This window comes from Oncorhynchus keta, chromosome 36, assembly GCF_023373465.1.
Source record: "Oncorhynchus keta strain PuntledgeMale-10-30-2019 chromosome 36, Oket_V2, whole genome shotgun sequence".
Taxonomy (NCBI): Eukaryota; Metazoa; Chordata; class Actinopteri; order Salmoniformes; family Salmonidae; genus Oncorhynchus; species Oncorhynchus keta.
The window spans coordinates 2,458,198-2,484,036 of record NC_068456.1 but is presented as its reverse complement, the minus strand read 5'-3'; the positions used below and the strand labels follow the sequence as shown (position 1 = coordinate 2,484,036).

The window sequence follows — 25,839 nt, the reverse complement described above, 5'->3', positions numbered from 1 at the left end:
AAAAGGTTGCTGCCCCTAGCATCGCCAAGCCTATCTCTGACCTTTTTAACCTGTCTCTCCTTTCTGGGGAGGTTCCCATTGCTTGGAAGGCAGCCACGTCCTTTACTTAAAGGGGGAGATCAACCTGATCCTAACTCTTATAGGCCTATTTCTATTTTGCCCTGTTTATCAAAATTGTCAAAGAACTTGTCAATAATCAACTGACTGGCTTTCTTGATTTCTATAGTATTCTCTCTGGTATGCAATCTGGTTTCTGCTCAGGTTATGGATGTGTCACTGCAACCTTAAAGGTCCTCAATGATGTCACCACTGCCCTTGATTCTAAGCAATGTTGTGCTGCTATTTTTATTGACGTGGCCAAAGCTTTTGATACGGTAGACCATTCCATTCTTGTGGGCCGGCTATGGAGTATTGGTGTCTCTGAGGGGTCTTTGGCCTGGTTTGCTAACTACCTCTCTCAAAGAGTGCAGTGTATAAAGTCAGAACATCTGCTGTCTCAGCCACTGCCTGTCACCGAGGGTTTACCCCAAGACTCGGTCCTATGCCCCACGCTCTTCTCAATTTACACCAACAACATGCTCGGGCAGTAGGAAGCTCTCTCGTCCATTTATATGCAGATGATAGAGTCTTATACTCAGCTGGCCCGTCCCCGGATTTTGTGTCCAACAAGCTTTTTCTGCCCTTAACCTGGTTCTGAACAGCTCCGAAACAAAGGTAATTTGGTTTGGTTAGAAGAATGTCCCTCTCCCCACAGGTGTGATTACTTTCGGAAAATCTGACCAGGACTCCATTTTGTTGCTCCCAGCCTATAGACAGAAACTAAAACAGGAAACGCCCGTGCTCAGGTCTGTTCAACGCTGGTCTGACTAATTGGATTCCACGCTTCAAGATTGCTTTGATCACGTGGACTGGGATATGCTCCCGGATAGCCTCAGACAATAATATTGATGTATATGCTGATTTGGTGAGCGAGTTTATTAGCAAGTGCATCGGTGATGTTGTACATTTGCAATATGGAGATCCTCATCAATCATACAGGTAATGCCAGCGTCCCTTATGCTGTGTAGGTACCAGAAAAATATTTTCTGCCATGTTCACAAAAAAGTGCAGAATTATGTTTTTGAAATTTGTGACCCAGAAATGGTGTCTCCCTTCATGGAGAAACTACTGCTTTGCCGTATAGGTACTAAAAAATATATTTCCTGCCATGTTCACAAAAAAGTGCAGAAAAATACATTTCAAATTCCTAACCCAGAAACGATGTCTCCATCATGACGAACTAGCGGCATGGGGCCTAAAAAAAGATTTTCAAAAAGGGTCAGAAAATAAGTTTCAAATTCGTTTCCATACATTGTTCTAACATGCCAGAGGCTGTTCACTTTGGAGACCTGCTGTGGATATGGGTACGGCCTGGCGGGAGATTTACACCCTCTCCCCGGATTTTCAAGGGCCAGCGAAAGCTCACAATACGCCGCCGGAACCGTGATGCTTTCCAGGGCTTGGGCCCCTCTCTCGGGGCGAACCCATTCCAGGGCTCCCTGTCCTTCACTAAGAAAAGAGAACTCCACCCGGGACTCCCACCAGCTTCTCCGGGATCGGTCGTTTTACCGCACTTGACACCTCGCGGCGCCCGTCTCCGCCACTCCGGATTCGGTGGTTTGAACCGACTCCCTTTCGAACGGCCGGGGGCGACGGAGGCCATCACTCCCTTCCGAACGGCGTCCGCACATCTCTTAAGATTGACTGACCCATGTTCAACTGCTGTTCACATGGAACCCTTCTCCACTTCGGCCTTCAAAGTTCTCATTTGAATATTTGCTACCACCAAGATCTGCACCCGCGGCGGCTCCACCCGGGCCCGTGCCCTAGGCTTCCTTGCTCACCGCGGCGGCCCTCCTACTCGTCCTGGCATAGCCCTCGAGGATCCCGTGGCCGGCGACGGCCGGGTATGGGCCTGACAATCCAGCGCCATCCATTTTCAGGACGAGTTGATTCGGCAGGTGAGTTGTTACACACTCCTTAACGAATTCCGACTTCCAAGGCTACCATCCTGCTGTCTATATTGACCAACACCTTTCCTGGGGTCTTATGAGCATCGGCATCAGGAGCCTTAATCCGGCGTTCGGTTCATCCCGTAGCGCCAGTTCTGCTTACCAAAAGTGGCCCACTGGGCTTCTTACCCATTTAAAGTTTGAGAATAGGTGGAGATCGTTTCGGCCTCAAGACCACTAATCATTCGCTTTTCCAGATAAAACTGTGAGACTTAGAGCGCCAGATATCCTGAGGGAAGATTCGGAGGGAACCAGCTACTAGATGGTTCGATTAGTCTTTCACCCCTTTACCCAGGTCGGACGACCGATTTGCAAGTCAGGACCGCTACGGACCTCCACCAGAGTGGGTTGCCGACATCGCCGCTGACCCCTGGCGCCAGTTTACGTGAGCCGATCCCCGCCCTGGCGACGCAACGCGGTCGGGTGCGCACTGAGGACAGTCCGACGCGGTTGACAGTCGCTCCGGGGGCAGGTGTCCCCCGGGTTAGTTTCTTCCAAACTGGAAGTCTTCCGACTAGCTTGGAAGGACAGTACCATGCAGTATCGAAGAGTTTCTTTACTACTGCTCGATCATCCTATTTTTCCAACTGAATTGAGGAAAATAAGAACAATCCAAAATGTATTTTTGAGAGTGTCGCAAAGCTAACTAAAAGCAGCATTCCCCAAGTGAGGATGGCTTTCACTTCAGCAGTAATAAATTCATGAACTTCTTTTGAGGAAAAGATCATGATTAATAGAAAGCAAATTACGGACTCCTCTTTAAATCTGCGTATTCCTTCAAAACTCAGTTGTCCTGAGTCTGCACAACTCTGCCAGGACCTAGGATCAAGAGAGACACTCACATGTTTTAGTACTATATCTCTTGACACAATGATGAAAATAATCATGGCCTCTAAACCTTCAAGCTGCATACTGGACCCTATTCCAACTAAACTACTGACAGAGCTGCTTCCTGTGCTTGGCCCTCCTATGTTGAACATAATAAACGTCTCTCTATCCACCGGATGTGTACCAAATTCACTAAAAGTGGCAGTAATAAAGCCTTTCTTGAAAAAGCTTGACCCAGAAAATATGAAAAAATATCGGCCAATATCGAATCTTCCATTCCTCTCAACATTTTTAGAAAAAGCTGTTGCGCAGCAACTCACTGCCTTCCTGAAGACAAACAATGTATACGAAATGCTTCAGTCTGGTTTTAGACCCCATCATAGCACTGAGACTGCACTTGTGAAGGTGGTAAATTACCTTTTAATGGCATCAGACCAAGGCTCTGCATCTGTCCTCGTAATCCTAGACCTTAGTGCTGCTTTTGATACCATCGATCACCACATTCTTTTGGAGAGATTGGAAACCCAAATTGGTCTACACGAACAAGTTCTGGCCTGGTATAGAAAGTTTGCAGCCATCCACTTCCTTATGTCTGAAACACAGGCTTCTCGCGAGGGTTTCATTGAAATCTTCAGCTGTGTGTCATCCGCATAGCAGAGAAAGTTAACATTATGTTTTCGAATGACATCCCCAAGAGGTAAAATATATAGTGAAAACATTAGTGGTCCTAAAACAGAACCTTGAGGAACACCGAAATTTACAGTTGATTTGTCAGAGGACAAGCCATTCACAGAGACAAACTGATATCTTTCCGACTGTCGGGATTCCTCTGTTGACAAAGAATATTGTCTGGTGTCTCTACTCCTACTAACATTATTTATTCAATTTCACTCCTTTCTTCCACTCTCCTCAGACCTCCACATAGGAGACATGCTGGACAGTCCTTATTTGTACCACCTCTGTCTCCTTTACCCTAACCGGACACTTCAGAGATTTGGGTGCATGTTCACTACCACAATTGTAGCATTTAAGCTCAGCTGGCATACGATACCCCTCCCGTCTACATACACTTGAGACTCTTCATAAAAAACAATAGAATGGATGGATTGACATTCCTCACTCCATCCACCATGTGGGTCAGTCGGTGTGCACCAACCACTTGATCCAATTCTTCACATAGTGACTTCGGATAGTTTTATGACCCCTTGACTTTTTCCACATTCTGTTAGGTTACAGCCTTATTCTAAAATGTATTAAATAGTTTTCCCCCTCATCAATCTACACACAATACCCCATAATGACATAGCTAAACAGGTTCAGAATGTTTTGCTCATTCACTAAAAACAAAAAACTGATATCACATTTACATAAGTATTCAGACCCTTTACTCAGTACTTTGTTGAAGCACCTTTGACAGCGATTACAGCCTCTAGTTGACAGCGATTACAGCCTTGAGTCTTCTTGGGAATGATGTTACAAGCTTGGCACACCTGTATTCGGGAGTTTCTCCCATTCTTCTCCGCAGATCCTTTCAAGCTCTGTCAGGTTGGATGGGGAGCGTTGCTGCAAAGCTTTTTTCCGTTCTCTCCAGAGATGTTCAATTGGCTTCAAGTCCAGGCCACTCAAGGACATCAGAGTCTTGTCTCGAAGCCACTCCTGCTTTGTCTTGTCTGTGTGCTTAGGGTCGTTGTCCTGTTGGAAGGTGAACCTTCACCCCAGTCTGAGGGCCTGAGTGCTCTGGAGCAGGTTTTTATCTCTGTACTTTGCTCTGTTCATCTTTCCCTCGACCCAGACTAGTCTCCCAGTCCCTGCCTCTGAAAAATATCCCCACAGCATTATGCTGTCACCACCATGCTTCACCGTAGGGATGGTGCCAGGATTCTTCCAGACGTGACGCTTGGCATTGAGGCCAAAGAGTTCCATTTTGGTTTCATCGGACCAGAGAATTTAGTTTCTCATGGACTGAGAATCTTTAGGTGCCTTTTGGCAAACTCAAAGTGGGCTGTCATGTGCCTTTTACTGAGGAGTGTCTTCTGTCTGGTCACTCTACCATAAAGGCCTCATTTGGCCGCCTTTCGTTCCAGTTCTCTGCTGCCTGTGACTGGAACGAATTGCAAAAATCGCTGAAGTTGGAGACTTTTATCTCCCTCACCAACTTCAAGCATCTGCTATCTGAGCAGCTAACCGATCGCTGCAGCTGTACATAGTCTATCGGTAAATAGCCCACCCATTTTTACCTACCTCATCCCCATACTGTTTTTATTTATTTACTTTTCTGCTCTTTTGCACACCAATATCTCTACCTGTACATGACCATCTGATCATCTATCACTCCAGTGTTAATCTGCAAAATTGTAATTATTCGCCTACCTCCTCATGCCTTTTGCACACGATGTACAGTGCCTTGCGAAAGTATTCGGCCCCCTTGAACTTTGCGACCTTTTGCCACATTTCAGGCTTCAAACATAAAGATATAAAACTGTATTTTTTTGTGAAGAATCAACAACAAGTGGGACACAATCATGAAGTGGAACGACATTTATTGGATATTTCAAACTTTTTTAACAAATCAAAAACTGAAAAATTGGGCGTGCAAAATTATTCAGCCCCCTTACATGCAGTTTAAAAAATATGAATCAGAATAAGAAATAAAAGTAACAAGTAGTTAAAGAGCAGCAGTAAAATAACAATAGCGAGACTATATACAGGGGGTATCGATACAGAGTCAATGTGCGGGGGCACCGGTTAGTCAAGGTAATTGAGGTAATATGTACATGTAGGTCGAGTTATTAAAGTGGTATCAATAACAGAGAGTAGCAGTGGTGTAAAAGAGGGAGGGCAATGCAAATAGTCTGGGTTGCCATTTCATTAGATGTTCAGGAGTCTTATGGCTTGGGGGTAGAAGCTCTTTAGCAGCCTCTTGGACCTAGCCTTGGCGCTCTGGTTACCGCTTGCCTTTCGGTAGCAGAGAGAACAGTCTATGACTAGGGTGGCTGGAGTCTTTGACAATTTTAGGGCCTCCCTCTGAAACCGCCTGGTATAGAGGTCCTGGATGGCAGGTAGTTTGGCCCCAGTGATGTACTGGACCGTACGTACTACCCTCTGTATTGCCTTGCGGTCGGAGGACGAGCAGTTGCCATACCAGGCAGTGATGCAACCAGTCAGGATGCTCTCGATGGTGCAGCTGTAGAAACTTTTGAAAATCTGAGGACCCATGCCAAATATGTTCAGTCTCCTGGGGGGACGTTTTGTCGTGCCCTCTTCACGACTGTCTTGGTTTGCTTGGACCATGTTAGTTTGTTGGTGATGTGGACACAACAGCACTCTCAACCTACTCCACTACAGCCCTGTCGATGAAAATGGGGGCGTGCTCAGTCCTCCTTTTCCTGTAGTCCACAATCATCTCCTTTGTCTTGATCACGTTGAGGGAGAGGTTTTTGTCCTTGCACCACACGGCCAGGTCTCTGACCTCCTTCCTAAAGGCTGTCTCGTCATTGTAATCAGTGATCAGGCCTACCACTGTTGTGCCATCTGCAAACTTAATGATGATGTTGGAGTCGTGTCTGCCGTACAGTTATGAGTGAACAGGGAGTACAGGAGGGGACTGAGCACGCACCCCTGAGGGGCCCCTGTGTTGAGGATCAGCATGGTGGGTGTGTTGTTCTCTACCCTTACCGCCTGGGGACGGCCCGTCAGGAAGTCCAGGATCCAGTTGCAGAGGGTGTTTAGTCCCAGGGTCCTTAGCTTATTGATGGGCTTTGAGGGCACTATGGTGTTGAATGCTCAGCAGGTGTTGAGTGTTAGTAAATTCATCAGTTATTCTGCGCTCTGGCACACTAATAAGAGAGTGCTCTGAAATCGGAGTAGATAGCTAAGAGCGAATTTATGTCCATTGAGAACGCACAACAACTTTAGCACTTAGCTAAGTATGACGTGGATAATCAAGTCAATAAACGTTGGATATTTTATTTAACCAGGCAAGTCAGTTAAGAACAAATTCTTATTTACAATGACGGCCTACACCTAATGGGACTCCCAATCACGGCCGGATGTGATACAGTCTGGATTCGAACCAGGACTGTAGTGATGCCTCTTGCACTGAGTTGCAGTGCCTTAGTGGCGCAGCAGTCTATTAGATAGCATATAGTTAATATACTGGCAAGTTCGATGTATTTGTGGCCAACTAACGTTAGGTAGCTAGCTAACAGTACCTACTGCTGTTATGATATGCTATGCGGTTTGTACACATGTGTAGCATAACTTATTTGAAAAGTCATTACTTTATTACATTGCTCAACATTTTCTTAATATTTGTCATAATTAGTTAAAGCAATGCATTTGTATGCCCTCTTGTGGGACTTTTGCCATATTCTTCAAATCTGATAACTTTGTGAAGCCACGCCCATTTTCTGAACATTTGCATTATGGGCCCAAAAAGCACGGAAACAGTGTCCACTGGTTGTATACTTCGTATTTTGGCGAATGTAGTACGACATCCGGGAACTTTTGACAAACTAACTCCTGTCATACTATTACCATTAAGCATACTACATGCTCAATTTACGTCACGAATAGTACGGTCTGTGCGGTTACAATGAGTATTCGAACAATGAGTATTCTGTGGGTAAAGTGCGCGAACGCCAACATACAGAAGAAGAAGAACAATAACCCATACTCCGCCCAGCAAACTGGTGAAAACAAAATATGACGTAATTTTACCCCTACGCAAAGCCTGCTGGGAGCATACGCTTTCCAGAGGACATTTTGGATTTAAAGGGACTGGTCCAGCTGTTAGTCTCAGCTCTCGGTGAGTCCAAGTTCGATATTAATTTGATTTTTCTTCAAGTCAACGTGTGACTGCCATAAACGTATATTATTAGAATAAGTCATGTCACTCAATTATTGTGGTTTGCTGGTGATTTACAGTTTATTCTCATAGGTTGTGGTGAAACCATTGTCTAGCTTGATAATGCTAGCAAACATTCATTAGAAAACGTTAGCTTTCTCTGAACTGGCGTGAAGCATTTCGCATTGTTTTTGTAGAAATCAATTTTAACCCATTATGTATGTTCTAGTAGCTACCTATAATCTTCATGGATAAAATAGGCTGCTAAGTGGTATAACCAAATATTTAGTCATTGTTCTAGCTGTGGTATAACTACTAAAGCCACTATTGGAAGTGAATTTTTCGTAGCAGGTAAGGAGAAGTTACGCAGCAGGTTAAGATAATGAACCTAGCTAACTAGGTGAATTAGGTTAGGAAAAGGGTTAGCGAAAATGCTCTCCTAACCTGATACGAAAAGTCACTACCAGCCGTAGTTGTACTCAACCAATGCCCCGTTCAAAACAACTGGGAACTTGAATATCTCCGACTTAAGTGATTTGAACGGTTATCCAACTCGAACTTGGACCTCTTTCTAGAGCTCCGACATCAAAATAAAGGACGTCATTATTTGACCTTGTATTTTTCCAAGATCCCTGTTGGATAACTGTTCCCTGTTCCCTGAACGCAGCTAGTGGTTGTGACTAGTGCCATTTATACATATTTTTTTTCTCATTTTGTCATCAGTTTATAAACCAAGAGATGCAGCATCACAATACTTCCAGGAATGGTTGTGATTCAGGCTAAAGCCATGTTCACGTTGGCAGTTTGAAGTGACTCCAATCCTATTTATTTGCATATTGGAATCTTATTTTTCCTGCATTCTTAACATCCATAAAAGCACATGGAATTGTATATTTCAAGCCACATTTCAAACCATCTTAATAGGAAATCTAGCCTCAGATACATATCTGATTGATTTGCCTGCAAGTGTTTTTTATAGGTTATTTAGCATATCTTGTTGCTTGCTAGCTACTCAAATAAATTGGTATTTGTCACATGCGCCGAATACAACAACCTTGTCATGAAATGCTTACTTACAAGTCTTTAACCAACAACGGCAGTTTAAGAAAATATTTTCCAAATAAACTAACAAAAGTTGCACCAAATAACAATACTGGGGCTATATACAGGGGTACCGAGCCAATGTTCGGGGGTACAGGTTAGTCGGTAATTTGTACATGTAGGTAGGGGTAAAGTGACTATGCAAAGATAATAAACAGCGAGTAGCAGCAGTGTAACCTTTTTGGATTAATTGGTTAAGCAGTTGTCGGTGATCAGGCCTACCACCGTTGTCGTCAACATACTTTGTGATGGTGTTGGAGTGCTTGCCCACACAGTCGTGGGTGAACAGGGAGTACCGGAGGGGACTAAGCACATACCCCTGAGGGGGCCCAGTGTTGAGGAGCAGCGTGGTAGATGTGCTGTTGCCTACACTTACCGCCTGTCAGGAAGTTCAGGATCCAGTTGCAGAGGGAAGTGTTTAGTCCCAGGGTCCTTAGCTTAGTGATGAGCTTAGTGGGCGCTATGGTGTTGTTGAACGCTGAGCTGTAGTCAATAAACAGCATTCTCACATAGGTGTTCCTTTTGTCCAGGTGGGAAAGAGCAGTGTGGAGGGCGATTGAGATTGTCATCTGTGGTATGCAAATTGGATTGGGTTTCCGGGATGATGGGTTTGTGAGCCATAACCAGCCTTTGCAAAGCACTTCAAGGCTACTGACGTGAGTGCTACGGGTGCGCTAGTCATTTAGGCAGGTTACATTCTCTTTATTGGGCACAGGGACTATGGTGGTATGCTTGAAACATGCAGGTATTAGACTCGGTTAGGGAGAGGTTGAACATGTCAGTGAAGACGCTGTATTAGACTAAGCATAGGTGATTTGATGTTGAAATTGTGCTGGAATAGTGGAGGCAGCTCCTGTTTTCTTTACGACTTACGGTAACTCTCTTCTAAATCAATAGTTTAGTGGTCTGAAAATGTTAGGAACATTAACTTGCTTGTCCATGCTGTAAGTCATGTAACTGTCTGTTACTGTACATGCAATATGCTTTGTGGACTTCACTGGACAGAAGTTGTTATCCAGTTTTGTGATAAAACAAAGGTGTGGTTGAATTTATTCGGCCACGGTCTTATTGTGTCGGCCTTTAGACCTATATATCACGGGTCACAAGGCATATGAATTTAAAGGTTATAGAGAAAGGCAAATATTGTTGTCTTCATATCTGTGCATATGAAGTCAACCATCACTATATTGTAAACAAACAATACGTGTACAGAGAAGCCAACGAATATGCTGTGCCATCTGATTTGCTGCACATCTGGCTCGCTTTAGCAATAAATACACTTAACTCTTTTGATATTTTATCTGTGAGGCCACTGTCTGTACTACAGAGAGAGCACAGTGTCTACCAGCCTACATCAAACAAACCCCATCAAACCTGCCATAGGTGGAAAAAGCTTCCCTAAAGCGGTCTGGCAGGGGCTTATAGGGCAGATTATTGAATTGGAGCTGTGTCATGGGCACTTCCCTCTCAGCTGTCCCATGTCCTGCCACACCCTCCCAGTTGGCTGACGTTTCTTTGTGTCTCTGGTACCACTGGGGAGGAAGAGATGTGTGTGCAGTAAACAGGAAGATTGAATTATCTACTGGTGTTCAGCAGCCAGAGCAAGCGGACAGGAAATGCTTCTCTGGAGAGATGGTACAGAGGTCTTGGTTTCAGTCAAACTGGCTTGTTTTTGCAGTGCTATTGTTCTCTCTTTTTATTGTTGTAACAAATGGTAATTTTAAGATTAATCTCATAGCCTATTGATGTTTTGGCTATACCATGGGTGGTGAGTTAGTTCAAAGCTGAGATGTGAGGCTAAAGCGTACCACACCCAAACAGCAGGGTGACGTGTATTGTCAATCTTGCACTGGAGGCAGCTTTGCGAAGTGGCCACTAGCCGGAGTCAACCAGCCACAAAATCATAAAATAAGATTTGAAACCTAACCTTATAACCACACTGCTAACCCTAATGCCTCACCTTAAATTAAGACTGAAAAGCACATTTTTAGTTTTCATACATTTTTACGATATAGCCCATTTTTTACTTTTGTAGTCGGCCCATCTGGTGGAAATCGCTCAGTTCTGCCTCCAGGGCAGGATTCAAGACAGACGTCAATCTGCACCCAAACACTCACTATCAACTAAAAGTTTATTAGTTGTTATTTTTGCTTATGTGCTTATGTTTCTAGCTCCAACAGTGCAGTAATACCTAGCAATACACATATAATCCAAAATCGTAAAGTAAATAAATATAACAAATTCATAATGTATTAGAATAAGCAATGTTGGTCCGTAATATACGGTACCAGTCAAAAGTTTGGTCACGCCTACTCATTCCAGAGTTTCTTTATTTTTACTATTTTTCTACATTGTAGAATAATAGTGAAGACATCAACTATGGAATAACACATGGACTCATGTAGTAACCCAAAAAAGTGTTAAACAAATCACAAATATATTCGATATTCTTCAAATTAGAGGTCGACCGATTTAATCGGAAATTGGTATTTTTGGACACCGATTTTGCAGATTTATTATTTTTTTTACACCTTTATTTAATCTTTATTTAACTAGGCAAGTCAGTTAAGAACACATTCTTATTTTCAATGACGGCCTAGGAACGGTGGGTTAACTGCCTCGTTCAGGGGCAGAACGACAGATTTTCACTACAACGCAATATAACGACCTGCCTCTTGTTGCACTCCAACACTTACGCGAATGCAGTAAGCCAAGGTAAGTTGCTAGCTAACATTAAACTTAACTTATAAAAAAACTATCAATCAATCATAATCACTAGTTAACTACACATGGTTGATGATATTCCTAGATATTATCTAGCGTGTCATGCGTTACGTATAATCTAACTGAGCATACAAGTATCTAACTGAGCGGTGGTAGGCAGAAGCAGGCGTGTAAACATTAATTCAAACAGCACTTTAGTGCGTTTTGCCAGCAGCTCTTTGTGGTGCGTCAAGCATTGCGCTGTTTATGACTTCAAGCATATCAACTCCCGAGATTAGGCTGGTGTAACCGAAGTGAAATGGCTGGCTAGTTAGCGAGCGCTAATAGCGTTTCAAACGTCACTCACTCGCTCTATTCCTTGGAGTGGTTGTTCCTCTTGCTCTGCATGGGAAACGCTGCTTCGAGGGTGGCTGTTGTCGTTGTGTTCCTGGTTGGAGCCCAGGGAGGAGCGAGGAGAGGGACGGAAGCTATACTGTTTCACTGGCAATACTAAAGTGCCTATAAGAACATCCAATAGTCAAAGGTTAATGAAATACAAATGGTATAGAGAGAAATAGTCCTATAATAACTATAACCTAAAACTTCTTACCTGGGAATATTGAAGACTCGTGTTAAAAGGAACCACCAGCTTTCATATGTTCTCATGTTCTGAGAAAGGAACTTTAACATTAGCTTTCTTACATGGCAAATATTGCACTTTTACTTTCTTCTCCAACACTTTGTATTTGCATTATTTAAACCAAATTGAACATGTTTAGTTATTTATTTGAGGCTAAATTGATTTTATTGATGTTATATTAAGTTAAAGTAAGTGTTCATTCAGTATTGTTGTAATTGTCATTATTACAAATAAAATAAATTGGCCGATTAATCGGTATCGGCCTTTTTGGTCCTCCAATAATCGGTATCGGCATTGAAAAATCATAATCCGTCGACCTCTACTTCAAATAGCCACTGTTTGCCTGGACAGCTTTGCACACACTTTTTCTCAACCGGCTTCAATTAACAGGTGTGCCTTGTTAATTTGTGGAATTTCTTTCCTTCTTAATGTGTTTGAGTCAATCAGTTGTGGTAAGGTAGTCCTATTTGGTAAAAGACCAAGTCCGGATTATAGCATGAACAGCTCAAATAAGTGAATAGAAACGACAGTTCATTACTTTAAGACATGAAGGTCAGTCATTCTGGAAAATTTAAAGTTTTTTCAAGTGCAGTCACAAACTAACAAGCGCTATGATGAGAGGACCGCCACATGAAAGGAAGACCCAGAGTTACCTCTGCTGCGGAGGACAAGTTCATTAGGTTTACCAGCCTCAGAAATTGACAATTAACTGCACTTCAGATTGCAGCCCAAATAAATGCTTCAGAGTTCAACATACACATCTCAACATCAACAGTTTTTTTTGGGGGGGGTTCACCTTTATTTAACCAGGTAGGCTAGTTGAGAACAAGTTCTCATTTGTAACTGCGACCTGGCCAAGATAAAGCAAAGCAGACTGCGTGAATTAGGCCTTCATGGTCTAATTTCTGCGAAGAAACCACTACTAAAGGACATCAATAAGATGAAGAGACTTGCTTGGACCAAGAAACATGAGCAATGGACATTAGACCGGTGAAATCTGTCCTTTGGTCTGAGTCCAAATGTGAGCTTTTTGCTTCCAACCACCGTCCCTTTGTGAGACGCAGAGTAGGTGAATGGATGATTTCTGCATGTGATCTCTGCATGGAGCATGGAGGTGGGGGTGCTTTGCTGGTGACACTGTCAGTGATTTATTTAGAATTCAAGGAAAAAATTAACCAGCATGGCTACCACAGAATTCAGCAGCGAGACTCCATATAAGCCAGTGACCTTGATCTGTGCAGCCAATAGCCAAAAAAAGCTATCTGGGGAATTACTTTTAATGCTATATTTATATTAAATGTAGCAATTATATGACAAGGGAACAACATTCCCACTTCTTTCATTATCAATAACAAAATGTTGCCCATATTATTGATGCAGAATGTCAAACTATAATAACCAAAATAGCACTGCCAATAGCTTTATATTGAAAATACTGTGATTGAAGAAAAAATTGTAGTTCGCCTACTGTAGCCTAGGCAATGTGTTTGTGTATTCTTTGTGGCCTGAATGTCTGTTTTTGTTAAATAGCCTGGGTTATGTCTGCATGACCTTACTCCACCTGGATAATGGTATGTGAATGTGAACTGGCAAATGTGCCCAAACCTGTGCGTGCAGATTCCCAATATTGCTAGTGTTTTGTGCATGGTGGTGGCTGCAGAGCAGAGGCAGTGCTCTCTTGATCAGGACAGCTCCCTCTCCCCTCCCCCTACCCCCACCTGACCTGCTCCTCTGTGAGGGTGGGGCTCCACACTCTGATGCCTGCTCCGTCACCACATGCTGAGGCTGGCTGTTCTCAGTCAGTGGGGAGGTCACAGTCCTGCAGGCACAGAGCTCTCCCATCCTCTCCACCACAGACACACACTCCTTCCTTTCTATCCCTGCCCTGCCTTGCTGTTTCCATCCATTCAATGATTATCTTCCCTCATCCAAAGGAGCCTCACTCAGTCTCTTTCTGTTTGGATTAACCTTCGTCTTTCTGTGATGCTGTTGCTACGGTGACTGTGCTCGGGGTCTATTGCTGGTGACGGAGTCATTATTTCAACAGCCTGTCCTTGTGTCGAGCGATGAGGATCTGATCATCTGTTGCCGAAACGGAGGTTGGTTTTCTGATCCACCGAGTTAGCTTTATTTCAACGTCGGTACATATTAACGGTACAGGGACTTAATAGATTGTGTTTAGTGCCGGTGTTTAGGAATCACTCTTGGACCAGGAAATTTTGGGATGAGGTTTCTTATGAAACACATTTTCTCTGCGTCTGGTTATTTTTCTGCTGGAATGTTTAGATGTGGGCCTTTCTACGTCGTCCATGTCAAGTTAACTGAAAACACTGGGGAGATGTTTTGATAACCATATCTCTGGTTAGTGTCACGTCTTGAAAAATACTGCCAACGTGTCATTTAGCCAAGTATTTTGCCTGAAGAATGTTCTGATGGAAATTATACTCACTGATTTTCTTCTGTGTAATTTAGATTAGACCTAGGTTAAAACTCAGTAAATTTTGTTCCTAGGTTAGATGTAAGCATCAGGATAATTACGTAGGACTTGATTCAATCTAACCTTCTACAATGTAGCTACTTTGCTTGAACTGCTTGGATATCATCATTAGGACATGGGCCACCATCTCCCACTTTTCATATCCCATCTGCTTATTAACAGAACTAGCAAGTCTTTAGCCTACATATGGGCAGGAGTAGGCTATCATGCAGGGACCTGCAGTGTGGTGTAAGGAGTGGCGAGTGATAGCCAGTGTTTTTTGCTAATAGGTGTCAGCATGTCTAAGCATGCCCGCAGACTATTGTAGTAGCTACTGTACTGTGCAAACTTCATTGCCTCAGATAAACCTACAATGGAATTCCTTGGCACCCTGATGGGGATTATAGACCTGCTCTGACTTGAGGGTGTCATTTTATATATAATGGCTAACTGCACATGGACTAACATCTTCCGCAGGTAACACCTCACAAAGCAACTGTTTTGATTATGCATAGGTTGTTGATTCTGCTCTTCACAAGTCTTTCGTGTCACACTGGGTGATGGAGACCCCCCCCCCCCAAAAAAAAATTGCGCTTTGAACAGGGCACTCCTACCCTGTTTCTGGAGAGTTATCCTCCTGTAGGTGTTCTCTCCACCCTAATCTAGTGCAACTTGATTCTAACAATTAGCTTTTTGATAAGCTCCGGTTAGTTACAACAGGGGTTGAAACAAGCCGACAGGAGGGCAGCTATCCAGGAACAGGGTGGAGAGCCCTGCACCAGAGCCTACTTTACCATAATCACTGGAGACCCTCTGGTGCTGGTATGGAAAAAGGTAATGAACGCTACTTGCTTGTATCTATTAGACCACCTTAGTACCTGGTAATCAATGGTAATGACTAGGTCACATTGTAAACAAAAAAAATAAAACCCCCCAAAAAAACGCTTTGTAAAGAATATAGCCTAGGCCTAGAAATGTATTCTGGTACGTGATTGTCTAATGCTTACCCTACAAAGCAACTTACCCCCTTCCCTAACGCAGGTTGGCATTTATTTGGGATGACTCCAGTACTGGAGGCAGCACTGCAGTGGTCACGAGCTGGTACAGCCACAAAGTCATAACATCTGATTTTAAACGTAACCGTAACCTTAATGCCTAACCCTAACCTTAAATGATCATGTTTTCATACATTTTTATAGTATAGGCAATTTTTATTTTGCAACTGGCCGATCTAACAGGATTCGCTCAGTTCTGCCTCCTGGGAAATACTCATGACAAACTTCAACTTGCCTCCCAAACTCCTTTTTTTTGTTGGTTATTTTGCATTTTAAATGGTTGGATTCAAGACGAGTCCTTACATACCAGTATGAATTCTGTTTGAGCTTTCACAGCTCTTGATGATCTAATAGCCATTTACTGGAGTAGCTAGAAGTCCTTGCTAGAGCAATCATACCTCAAGGGGGTTTGTTCTTACACTGTTGCACAGTGATGCCTTACCGCTTGAAACAATAGCTCACGCCTTTTTTCTTGTCTGAGACCCTGGTTAGTCTGTCACTGCTATGAGCCTCTGAGACGTGTATCCTTTCATCACTAGCAGTGGAAGTCTCACAGTGAGACTTTATTAGCCCCAACAGCCTGTTTTGTGAATGTATTTCCTCGTTTGAGCTCAAATGGCATAGAGATATTAGCTTGGGAAGCTTTGAGCACCACATCAACCAGAAACATCGCCTTAGCTTCTGTGGCACTGCTGTTTCATGTTTGTAATCCTTTTTTTCCTTTCAGTGCAACCTTGGTGAGAGGCTTGTAATATTCTCTCACTCTATCCAGTGTTTCTCTAAATCCCCCTTCTCCTCCGTTCACTGGATTAAAGTTTGTGTGTGTGTGTGTGTGTGTTAGCAGTTGATTTTCAAAATCTACCCTAATCGTTTGGCTCCTCCTGGCTTAGTTTGACTGTCATTTTCTGTTCAGGTAGAAATTTGTCATATAGCCTAGGCAAGGGGAGTTATACAGTCATTTTGTTTGTAAAGCAAGATAAGGCCTATAGACTACTAGCCTATGCAAAGTTATTGTTCGCACACAGCCACATCCTTCACTGCCACTGACGTTTTAACCTTCGATAAGAAGTCAAACTCCTGGAGTCCAGTCCACCCACTGGAGAGTCAGGCCCACCCAATCACATTGCGCAACAACAAAAAAATGTTTTTTTTATGCTCTACTTGTCAGTGTTCCAAATGGGACATTTTATTTATTTTTACCTAAATGTGCAAACACCATCAGAATTCATAGCAGTGCACTGAAATGACATTCAGATTAACTTGAATGACATTCACTCATGGGATGGGTGGCCAAAAATAAGCTAAAAGCCACACCTGCAATAAGCCGCAAATATGACTGCATTAAGACATATGTTACTGTGCTTCTTTGGCTGTATGCACCATGCCACTGCCTACTTAATTTGTTCACTTAGCAAACAAAACTGCTCATAATCCATTGCCTTTATCACTGTCAACACACACCTATAATTGAACTGTAATTAGCTTTAAAACAGCAATATTTTTTAGAATTGCATGAGATTAGCTATAAAACTGCAAATGTTTCTCTTTGCCCAATGGCAAAGTGTGTAGAAGTCAGAGGTTCTGGCTATGCTACTGCTGGAGTCACCTGGTATTTCATAAGCCTACAGGATTAGCCTTAGGTTTCTTTTCTTAAAGTAAACACAACTTGATGTAAGCCACCATGCTATTTCTGTACATTTTGTAGGCAATTCTAGCACTCCTAAAAAAAAAAAAGACTTTTTAAAAAACGTTGCCTGTTCATTCATGGCCCGGCCCTTCTGAGCATACCACCCTGCATACCACTGCTGGCTTTCTTCTGAAGCTAAGCAGGGTTGGTTCTGGTCAGTTCCTGGATGGGAGACCAGATGCTGCTGGAAGTGGTGTTGGAGGGCCAGTAGGAGGCACTCTTTCCTCGGGTCTAAAAAATAATATCCCCAGGGCAGTGATTGGGGGACACTACCCTGTGTAGGGTGCCATCTTTCGGATGGGACGTTAAACGGGTGCCTTGACTCTCTGAGGTCATTAAAGATCCCATGGCACTTATTGTAAGAGTAGGGGTGTTAACCCCAGTGTCCTGGCTAAATAGTGGTCCTTCTGTGGCTCAGTTGGTAGAGCATGGCGCTTGTAACGCCAGGGTAGTGGGTTCGATTCCCGGGACCACCCATACGTAGAATGTATGCACACATGACTGTAAGTCGCTTTGGATAAAAGCGTCAGCTAAATGGCATATATTATTATTATTATTATTAAATTCCCCCCAATCTGGCCCTCAAACCATCACGGTCACCTAATAATCCCCAGTTTACAATTGGCTCATTCATCCCCCTCCTCTCCCCTGTAACTATTCCCCAGGTCGTTGCTGCAAATGAGAACTTGTTCTCAGTCAACTTACCTGGTAAAAGAATGGATAAATAAAAAAAATAAAAGATACACTAAGTACACAAGTATGTGGACACCCCTTCAAATGAGTGGATTCGGCTATTTCAGTCACAACTGCTGCTGACAGGTGTATAAAGTCCAGCACACTGACTTCAACCGCATCGAACACCTTTGGGATGAATTGGAACGCTGACTGCGACCCAGGCCTACTCGCCCAACATCAGTGCCCGACTTCACTAAATGCTCTTGTAGCTGAATGGAAGCAAGTTCCCGCAGCAATGTTCCAACATCTAGTGGAAACTCTTCTGAGAAGAGTGGAGGCTGGAATAGCAGCAAAGGGGGACCAACTCCATATTAATGCCCCTGATTTTGGAATGAGATGTTTGACAAGCTTGTGACCACATAGTTTTGGTCATGTAGTGTATGTCTAGACCGTGTCCGCTCTTTGCAATTTAACTGCATTAAACCCTTTACAGTGACGTTATTTTGATTTTTACACATTATCTTTGAAAGACAGGGACCTGACAAAGGGACATTTCTTTTTTTGCCGAGTTTTTATATATATATACATATACACTCACACTATTTTTTTGTGTTTTTTTTGGCCCTTTAAAAACAGATTATGATAGAAACATGAGATTGGGTCACTGGTTTTCTTAGATGACTATCTACACAAACATTATTTTACCCATTGGTGAAAAGATGTTTGATTGGACACCAGACAAAGGTAAAATGTCAGAACAGGGCTACTGACATGTGGACTGTGACATTTTCAAAGGTCATACTCTGCTCCTTTCTGTACTGGGGACTTCAGGCACTTTTGACAGATCAGTTAGCTCTACAACAACTATCTGCAACTTTCACAAAACACCTCGAAATACTTTTGTAATGCAACTTTAGGTATTAGTAAACGTTAATAATCGATCAAATTGATCACGAGGCGATGTATATTCTATAGCTCTACGTCTTGAAATAATGTCCGGATAAATCTCAACCAAAATATCCGGTCGGAGACCGGAAGAAATGGGCTGTGTCTTCTTCGTTTGACCAAGAAACAGAGCCTAGGCAATTGACAAGACTGGTGACATCGTGTGGAAGCTGTAGGAATTGCAATCTCGGCTCCAGGTAATGTGGTTCCCATTCAACAATACATTCAAGTGGCGCATTGATATATTTTACCATTTTCAGTGATCAGATTTTTCTCCGCTTTTCGATGAAACGCACGTTCTGTTATAGTCACAGCTGTGATTTTACCAGTTTTAGAAACGTCTGAGTTTTCTATCCACACATACTAATCATATGCATATACTATATTCCTGGCATGAGTAGCAGGGCGCTGAAATGTTGCGCGATTTTTAACAGAATGTTCGAAAAAGTAGGGGGTAGGATCAACAGGTTAAACCATAAGTGTGAATGTGATCAAAACAATGTTGCAGGAACAGTGACCTCTCTTAAAGACTTTCATACATGAAACACCTTAATGCCTCACTACCAAAATCTTCTTTAATATAGCACTGTCTTATGACTGGCACCTAGTGTAGGCTTAAACAGCTTGGCAAATTCCAGAAAATTATGTCATGGCTTTAGAAGCTTCAGATAGGCTAAATGACATAATTTGAGTCAATTGGATGTGTACCTGTGGATGTATTTCAAGGCCTACCTTCAAACTCAGTGTCTCTTTGCTTGACATCATGGGGAAAATCAAAATAAATCAGTCAAGACACCAACAAAAAATTGTAGCCCTCCACAAGTCTAGTTCATCCTTGGGAGCAATTTACAAACGCCTGAAGGTACCACGTTCATCTGTGCAAACAATAGTACGCAAGTATAAACACCTTGGGACCACACAGCCGTCATACCACTCAGGAAGGAGACGCGTTCCGTCTCTTAGAGATTAACGTATTTTAGTGCGAAAAGTGCAAATCAATCCCAGAACAACAGCAAAGGACCATGTGAAGATGCTGGAGGGAATGGGTACAAAAGTATCGATATCCACTCTAAAATGAGTCCTATATTAACATAACTTGAGAGGCTGCTCAGCAAGGAAGAAGCCACTGCTCCTTAACCTCCATAAAAAAGCCAGACTATGGTTTGCTACTGCACATGGGGACAACGAAAGTACTTTTTGGAGAAATGTACTCTGGTCTGATGACACAAAAATAGAACTGTTTGGCCATAATGACCATTTATGTTTGGAGGACAAAGGGGATGCTTGCAACCCCAAGAACACCATCCCAACCGTAAAGAACGGGGATGGCAGCATCATGTTGTGGGGGTGCTTTGCTGCATTAGGGACTGGTGCACTTCACAAAATAGATGGCTTCATGAGGGAGGAAAATTATGTGAATCTATTGAAGCAACATCTCAAGACATCAGTCAGGAAGTTAAAGCTTGGTCGCAAATTAATCTTCCAAATGAACAATGACCCCAAGCATACTTCCAAAGTTGTGGAAAAATGGCTTCAGGACAACAAAGTCAAGGTATTGGAGTGGCCATCACAATGCCCTGACCTCAATCCTATAGAACAGGGGTGTCAAAGTCAAATGGACGGAGGGCCAAATAAAAAATTTAGCTACAAGCCGAGGGCCGGACTGTTCGAATGTTCATTGAAAATTTTTTAAATGACGCATATAGTCTAGTGAACCTAATTGAACCTACTGAAAACCTAACAAATATATTCCAATATGATCAGATAAATAAAGCAATATTTTCTTATGGCTCTGTCAGTAATCTTTAATTTTCAACAGACACAAAAGACAAATTTCCTTTATATAAAAATCCCCATAACATGAACATTAAATGAAAGAAACCGGTATTCAAGGCACCATCAGTAGCCTATATTTTCTATTTTAGCAAAAGTGGGCTAAATTTACTTCAAAGAAAAAAACAATAATAGCAATTTTCTATCATCCACTCAACTGAAATATTTTTAAATATAATTGGATTGAAATACAATAAAATAAAGTGCAAAAATCTATTAATCAAAAACAACACTTTGTTTAAGGAGAAGTAACATGCAGTGAAAACAAATATTAAACTTTAACTTTTAAACTTGAACTGAGTAAAAACTCTAAATATGTGATTGCACAGTAATGTTCACTTGTTTGAGGTTGAGGGTGATACTTGGTGGTGTCCCATCTTTTCCACAAGTTCATCAATGTTCGGGGTAAGGCTCTGAGCTGAGGAAATCCTCAGAATTGAGTGGAGGTGTTCAGCAGTAAGTCGACTTCTGTGTGATGTTTTGTTCAAGTTCATCAAAGAAAACAGTTGTTCACACAGGTATGTGCTGCCAAACATAGACAACGTTTGAGCAGCCTGGATGCGCAGCTGGGGCATTGTGTCGGGGAGGAAACGGGCGAACTCCGCAGCACCCACTGCCGCATATTTTGCCCTCAGTGCATCATTGCATTGGAGGTCAATCAACTCCATTTGGAGGTTTGGTGGTGAGCTTTCCACGTCAACAGCAAATGGGTTACCGAGCAGTTCCAACCTGCTTTTTTGTGCTTCAAAGTCAGCAAATCGGCGTCGAAAGTCAGCGGCAAGCATACCTATTTTATCAGCCAACTGTGCGCTCGGGAACGCACTGGTAGAGAGCTTCTCTTTCATGGTCTGGCAGCTGGGAAAGTGGCTCAAATTTTCTTTCCGCATCTGCGTCTCCCACAGAGTCAGTTTGGTTTTAAATGCCTTCACTGTACTGTACATATCAGAGATGACACGATCCCGACCCTGCAGCTGCAAGTTCATTGCATTCAGATGACTCGTAATGTCACACAGAAAAGCCATTTCACACAGAAACATTTCGTCTCGGAGTTGTGTTGTGTCTTTCCCTTTGCTGTCCAAGAACAGACAAATCTCCTCACGAAGCTCGAAACATCTTTGAAGCACCTTTCCCTGGCTTAGCCATCGCACCTCTGTGTGATAAGGCAAATCACCATGCTCCGTTTCTAACTCCGTCAGAAATGCCTTGAACTGGCGGTGATTCAAACCTTTGGCTCTGATAAAGTTAACTGTGCGCGTGATGATGCTCATTACATGCTCCATTTTCAAGGCTTTACCGCACAACGCTTCCTGGTGTATGATACAATGATAAGCTGTCAGCTCACCTGTCGCGTTTTCCTCTTGCATCTTTTCCCGTATCTTCGCCACCAGTCCGCTCCTGTGTCCACACATCGCAGGTGCTCCGTCGGTTGTCAAACCCACGAGTTTTTCCCAAGGCAGCTCCATCTCATTTACACATCTTGACACCTCTTCATACAAATCATGCCCCGTAGTTGTGCCATGCATAGGACGTAAAGCCAAAAACTCCTCTGTCACGCTTAGGCTGGAGTCCACTCCGCAGATGAAAATTGACAACTGGGCAATGTCAGAAATGTCGGTGCTCTCATCCACAGCCAAGGAATATGCAATGAAATCTTTTCCCTTTTTCACAAGCTGCTCTTTTAGATTGATGGACAACTGGTCTACTCTCTCGGCAATGGTGTTTCTGCTCAGACTCACATTTAAAAAGAGTTGCCTTTTTCTGGGCAAACTTCGTCACAAACTTTAATCATGCAGTTTTTGATGAAATCCCCCTCCGTAAATGGCCGGGCTGATTTAGCGATCTCTTCTGCCAAAATAAAACTGGCCTTGACAGCAGCCTGGCCTTGTGATTTGGCTTTTTGAACAGAGCCTGTCGAGATTTGAGGCCTCGTTTTAATTCCTCTGCCTTTTGTAGCCTTTGTTCCATGTCCATATTCTTGTTTTTGTCCGCGTGTTTCGTTTCATAATGTCGTCTCAGATTATACTCTTTCAGTACCGCCACACTTTCTCCACACAGAAGACACACAGGTTTTCCAGCTACCTCCGTGAACAAATACTCCGACTCCCACCTTGTTTGAAACCCCGGTTCTCAGTGTCCACCTTCCGTTTTGCCATTTTTGATGGGTATCTGAAAGTTAATTTTACTGTGATGCTGACAACTGCTGTGCCAATAAATATTGAAATGAAGCAGCCTACTGCTCGGTGCGTCACCGTTGCATTGTGGGAAATGTAGTATTGGTGCGTGTAAAAGATCTGCGGGCTGCCGGCTTGCTGCGGTTCTTCTAATAATAAATCAAGATCATCCCAGGGGCCGTAAAAAACCTTCTCGCGGGCCGGATGTGGCCCGCGGGCCTTGACTCTGACATATGTGCTATAGAACATTTGTGGGCAGAACTGAAAAACCGTGTGTATGCAAGGAGGCCTACAGACCTGACTCAGTTGTACCAGCTCTGTCAGGAGGAATGGGCCAAAGTTCATCCAACTTATTGTGGGAAGCTTGTGGAAGGATACCCAAAACGTTTGACCCAAGTTAAACTATTTAAAGGCAATGCTACCAAATACTAATTGAGTGTATGTAAACTTCTGACCCACTGGGATGTGATGAAATAAATAAAAGCTGTAATTCTCTCTACAATTATTCTGACATTTCACATTCTTTAAAATAAAGTGGTGATCCTAACTGACCTAAAACAGGGGATTTAAACTAGGATTAAATGTCAGGAATTGTGAAAAACTGGGGTTTTAAATGTATTTGGTTAAGGTGTATGTAAACGTCCGACTTCAACTGTATCTGTCATTTTAAGTGACCTGACCATCCATTCCTCCAACTGCTCATGATTCATGTCGTCCACTCTGTGTCCACTATCCATGACCGAGTCAGCCAGTCATTCAGTCAGGCAGGGGGAGGTCTTCCTGAGCCTGTCACTGAAGTCCACAGCCTGGCACTAGACGGACACCCTCCATAAGGCTCCATCTGTGTTAGAGGTTGACGGATTGATGATTTTTTTCAACGCCGATACCAATTTTATTGGAGGACCAAAAAAAGCCGATACCAATTTAATCGGACGATTAAAATAAAAAATATATAAAAAAATAAAAATTCATCTTTAAAAAAAGGTGTGTGTATGTAATATATATGTATTTGTAGTAATGACAATTACAACAATACTGAATGAACAATGACAATTACAACAATACTGAATGAACAATGACCACTTATTCTAACTTAATATAATACATCAATTTAGTCTCAAATAAATAATGGAACATGTTCAATTTGGTTTAAATAATGCAAAAACACAGTGCAATATGTGCCGTATAAAAAAATAAGCTAATGTTTAAATTCCTTGCTCAGAACATGAGAACATATAAAAGCCAGTGGTTCCTTTTTTAACACGAGTCTTCAGTATTTCCAGTTAAGGTGTTTTAGGTTGTAGTTATTATAGGAATTATGACATGTCGACTATTTCTCTATACCACTTGTATGTCATATACCTTTCACTATTGGATGTTCTAATAGGAACCTCTGTAATGCCAGCCTAATCTCGGGAGTTCATAGGCTTGAAGTCATAAACAGCGCTGTGCCTCAAGCATAGCTAAGAGCTGCTGGCAAGCGCACTAAAGTGCTGTTTGAATGAATGCTTACAAGCCTGCTGCTGCCTACCACCGCTCAGTCAGACTGCTCTATCAAATCATAGACTTAATTATAATAAACACACAGCAATACGAGCTTTTGGTCATTAATATGGTCAAATCTGTAAATTATCATTTCGAATACAAAACGTTTATTTTTTCAGTGAAATACGGAACCGTTCCGTATTTTATCGAACGGGTGGCAACCTTATGTCTAAATATTGCTGTTAGTTTGCACAACCTTAGATGTTATGTCATAATTATGTAAAATACGGTCTTTGTTAGGAGGCCAAAACTACTGCATATACCCTGACTCTGTTTGCACTGAACACGAGCAGTGACAATTTCTCTAGTAAATATTGCCTGCTAACATTTATTTGAACTAAATATGCAGGTTTAAAGAAATATACTTGTGTATTGATTTTAAGAAAGGCAGTGATGTTTACGGTTAGGTACATTTGTGCAACGTTTGTGCTTTTTTTCCCGCAAATGTGCTTTTGTTAAATCATCACCTTTTTGGCAAAGTTGAAGTTGACTGTGATTCGGTGATAAATTAAAAGGCACCGCTTTAATTATATGCAATGCAGGACAAGCTAGTTAACCTAGTAATGTCATCAACCATGTGTAGTTAAATAGTGATTGTTTTTTTATAAGTTTAACGCTAGCTAGCACTTTACCGTGGCTCCTTGCATCCACAAGGTCCTTTTGATGCTGCACTCGTGTAACAGGTGGCCAGCCTGCCACGCAGTCTCCTCGTGGATTGCAATGTAATCGGCGTCCAAAAAGGCAGATTAACGGTTGTTATGAAAACTTGATATCGGCCCTAATTAATCAGCCATGCCGATTTAATTGGTCAACCTCTAATCTGTGTGCCCTCAGTCCACAGCCGGCCAACTGCAGCCCTGTCCTGCTCTGAACCTGGTGTTATTGGGATTGGCCCAAAGCATTCCCGCCTGCCAGCCTATCCACTAGAATTTGCCTATCCCATTCTCCCCCATGGCTGTTCATCATGGAAAGCAGGTCTATAGACAAGTTCACCTTCCACATACTGTAGTGTACATGAAGTCTATACAAATTATAGGAATAAGAGCAGCTGAGAAATAAACAAGGCCAGTGTTACAGCCTACAGGCCTACAGTTTGTAAAGAATTCGTCTCGTCTGTTTTTGCATACAATTTTCTTAATTGTTTTGCCGTTATAGTTATCTGTGATAAGGCTGGGTCTAACATTCTTCTATCAAGGCTACACAGAGCAGTGAGTAATGTCTTTCATAGGGTACTCATTAAGGCTGCACCAGTGACTCACTTTGGGCAGTTAGTAGCCTAGCCT

At 42.6% G+C, this 25,839-nt stretch overlaps 1 protein-coding gene across 6 annotated transcripts in view; it reads left to right on the top strand.

Annotated features, from left to right (window-relative positions):
* Positions 1-7,458: 7,458 nt before the first annotated feature.
* The window catches only part of LOC118369446 (kinesin light chain 1-like), a 62,679-nt gene continuing 44,298 nt past the window's right edge, over positions 7,459-25,839 (top strand). For 4 of the 6 annotated variants that reach the window (XM_035753834.2, XM_035753831.2, XM_052498289.1 and 1 more), the window contains exon 1: positions 7,520-7,686. The gene's annotated coding sequence lies outside the window, so the exon portion shown is untranslated. Of the gene's footprint in view, positions 7,687-13,968; positions 14,269-25,839 lie in introns of those variants that run through there. The other 2 variants (XM_035753832.2, XM_052498287.1) reach the window with 2 other exon arrangements.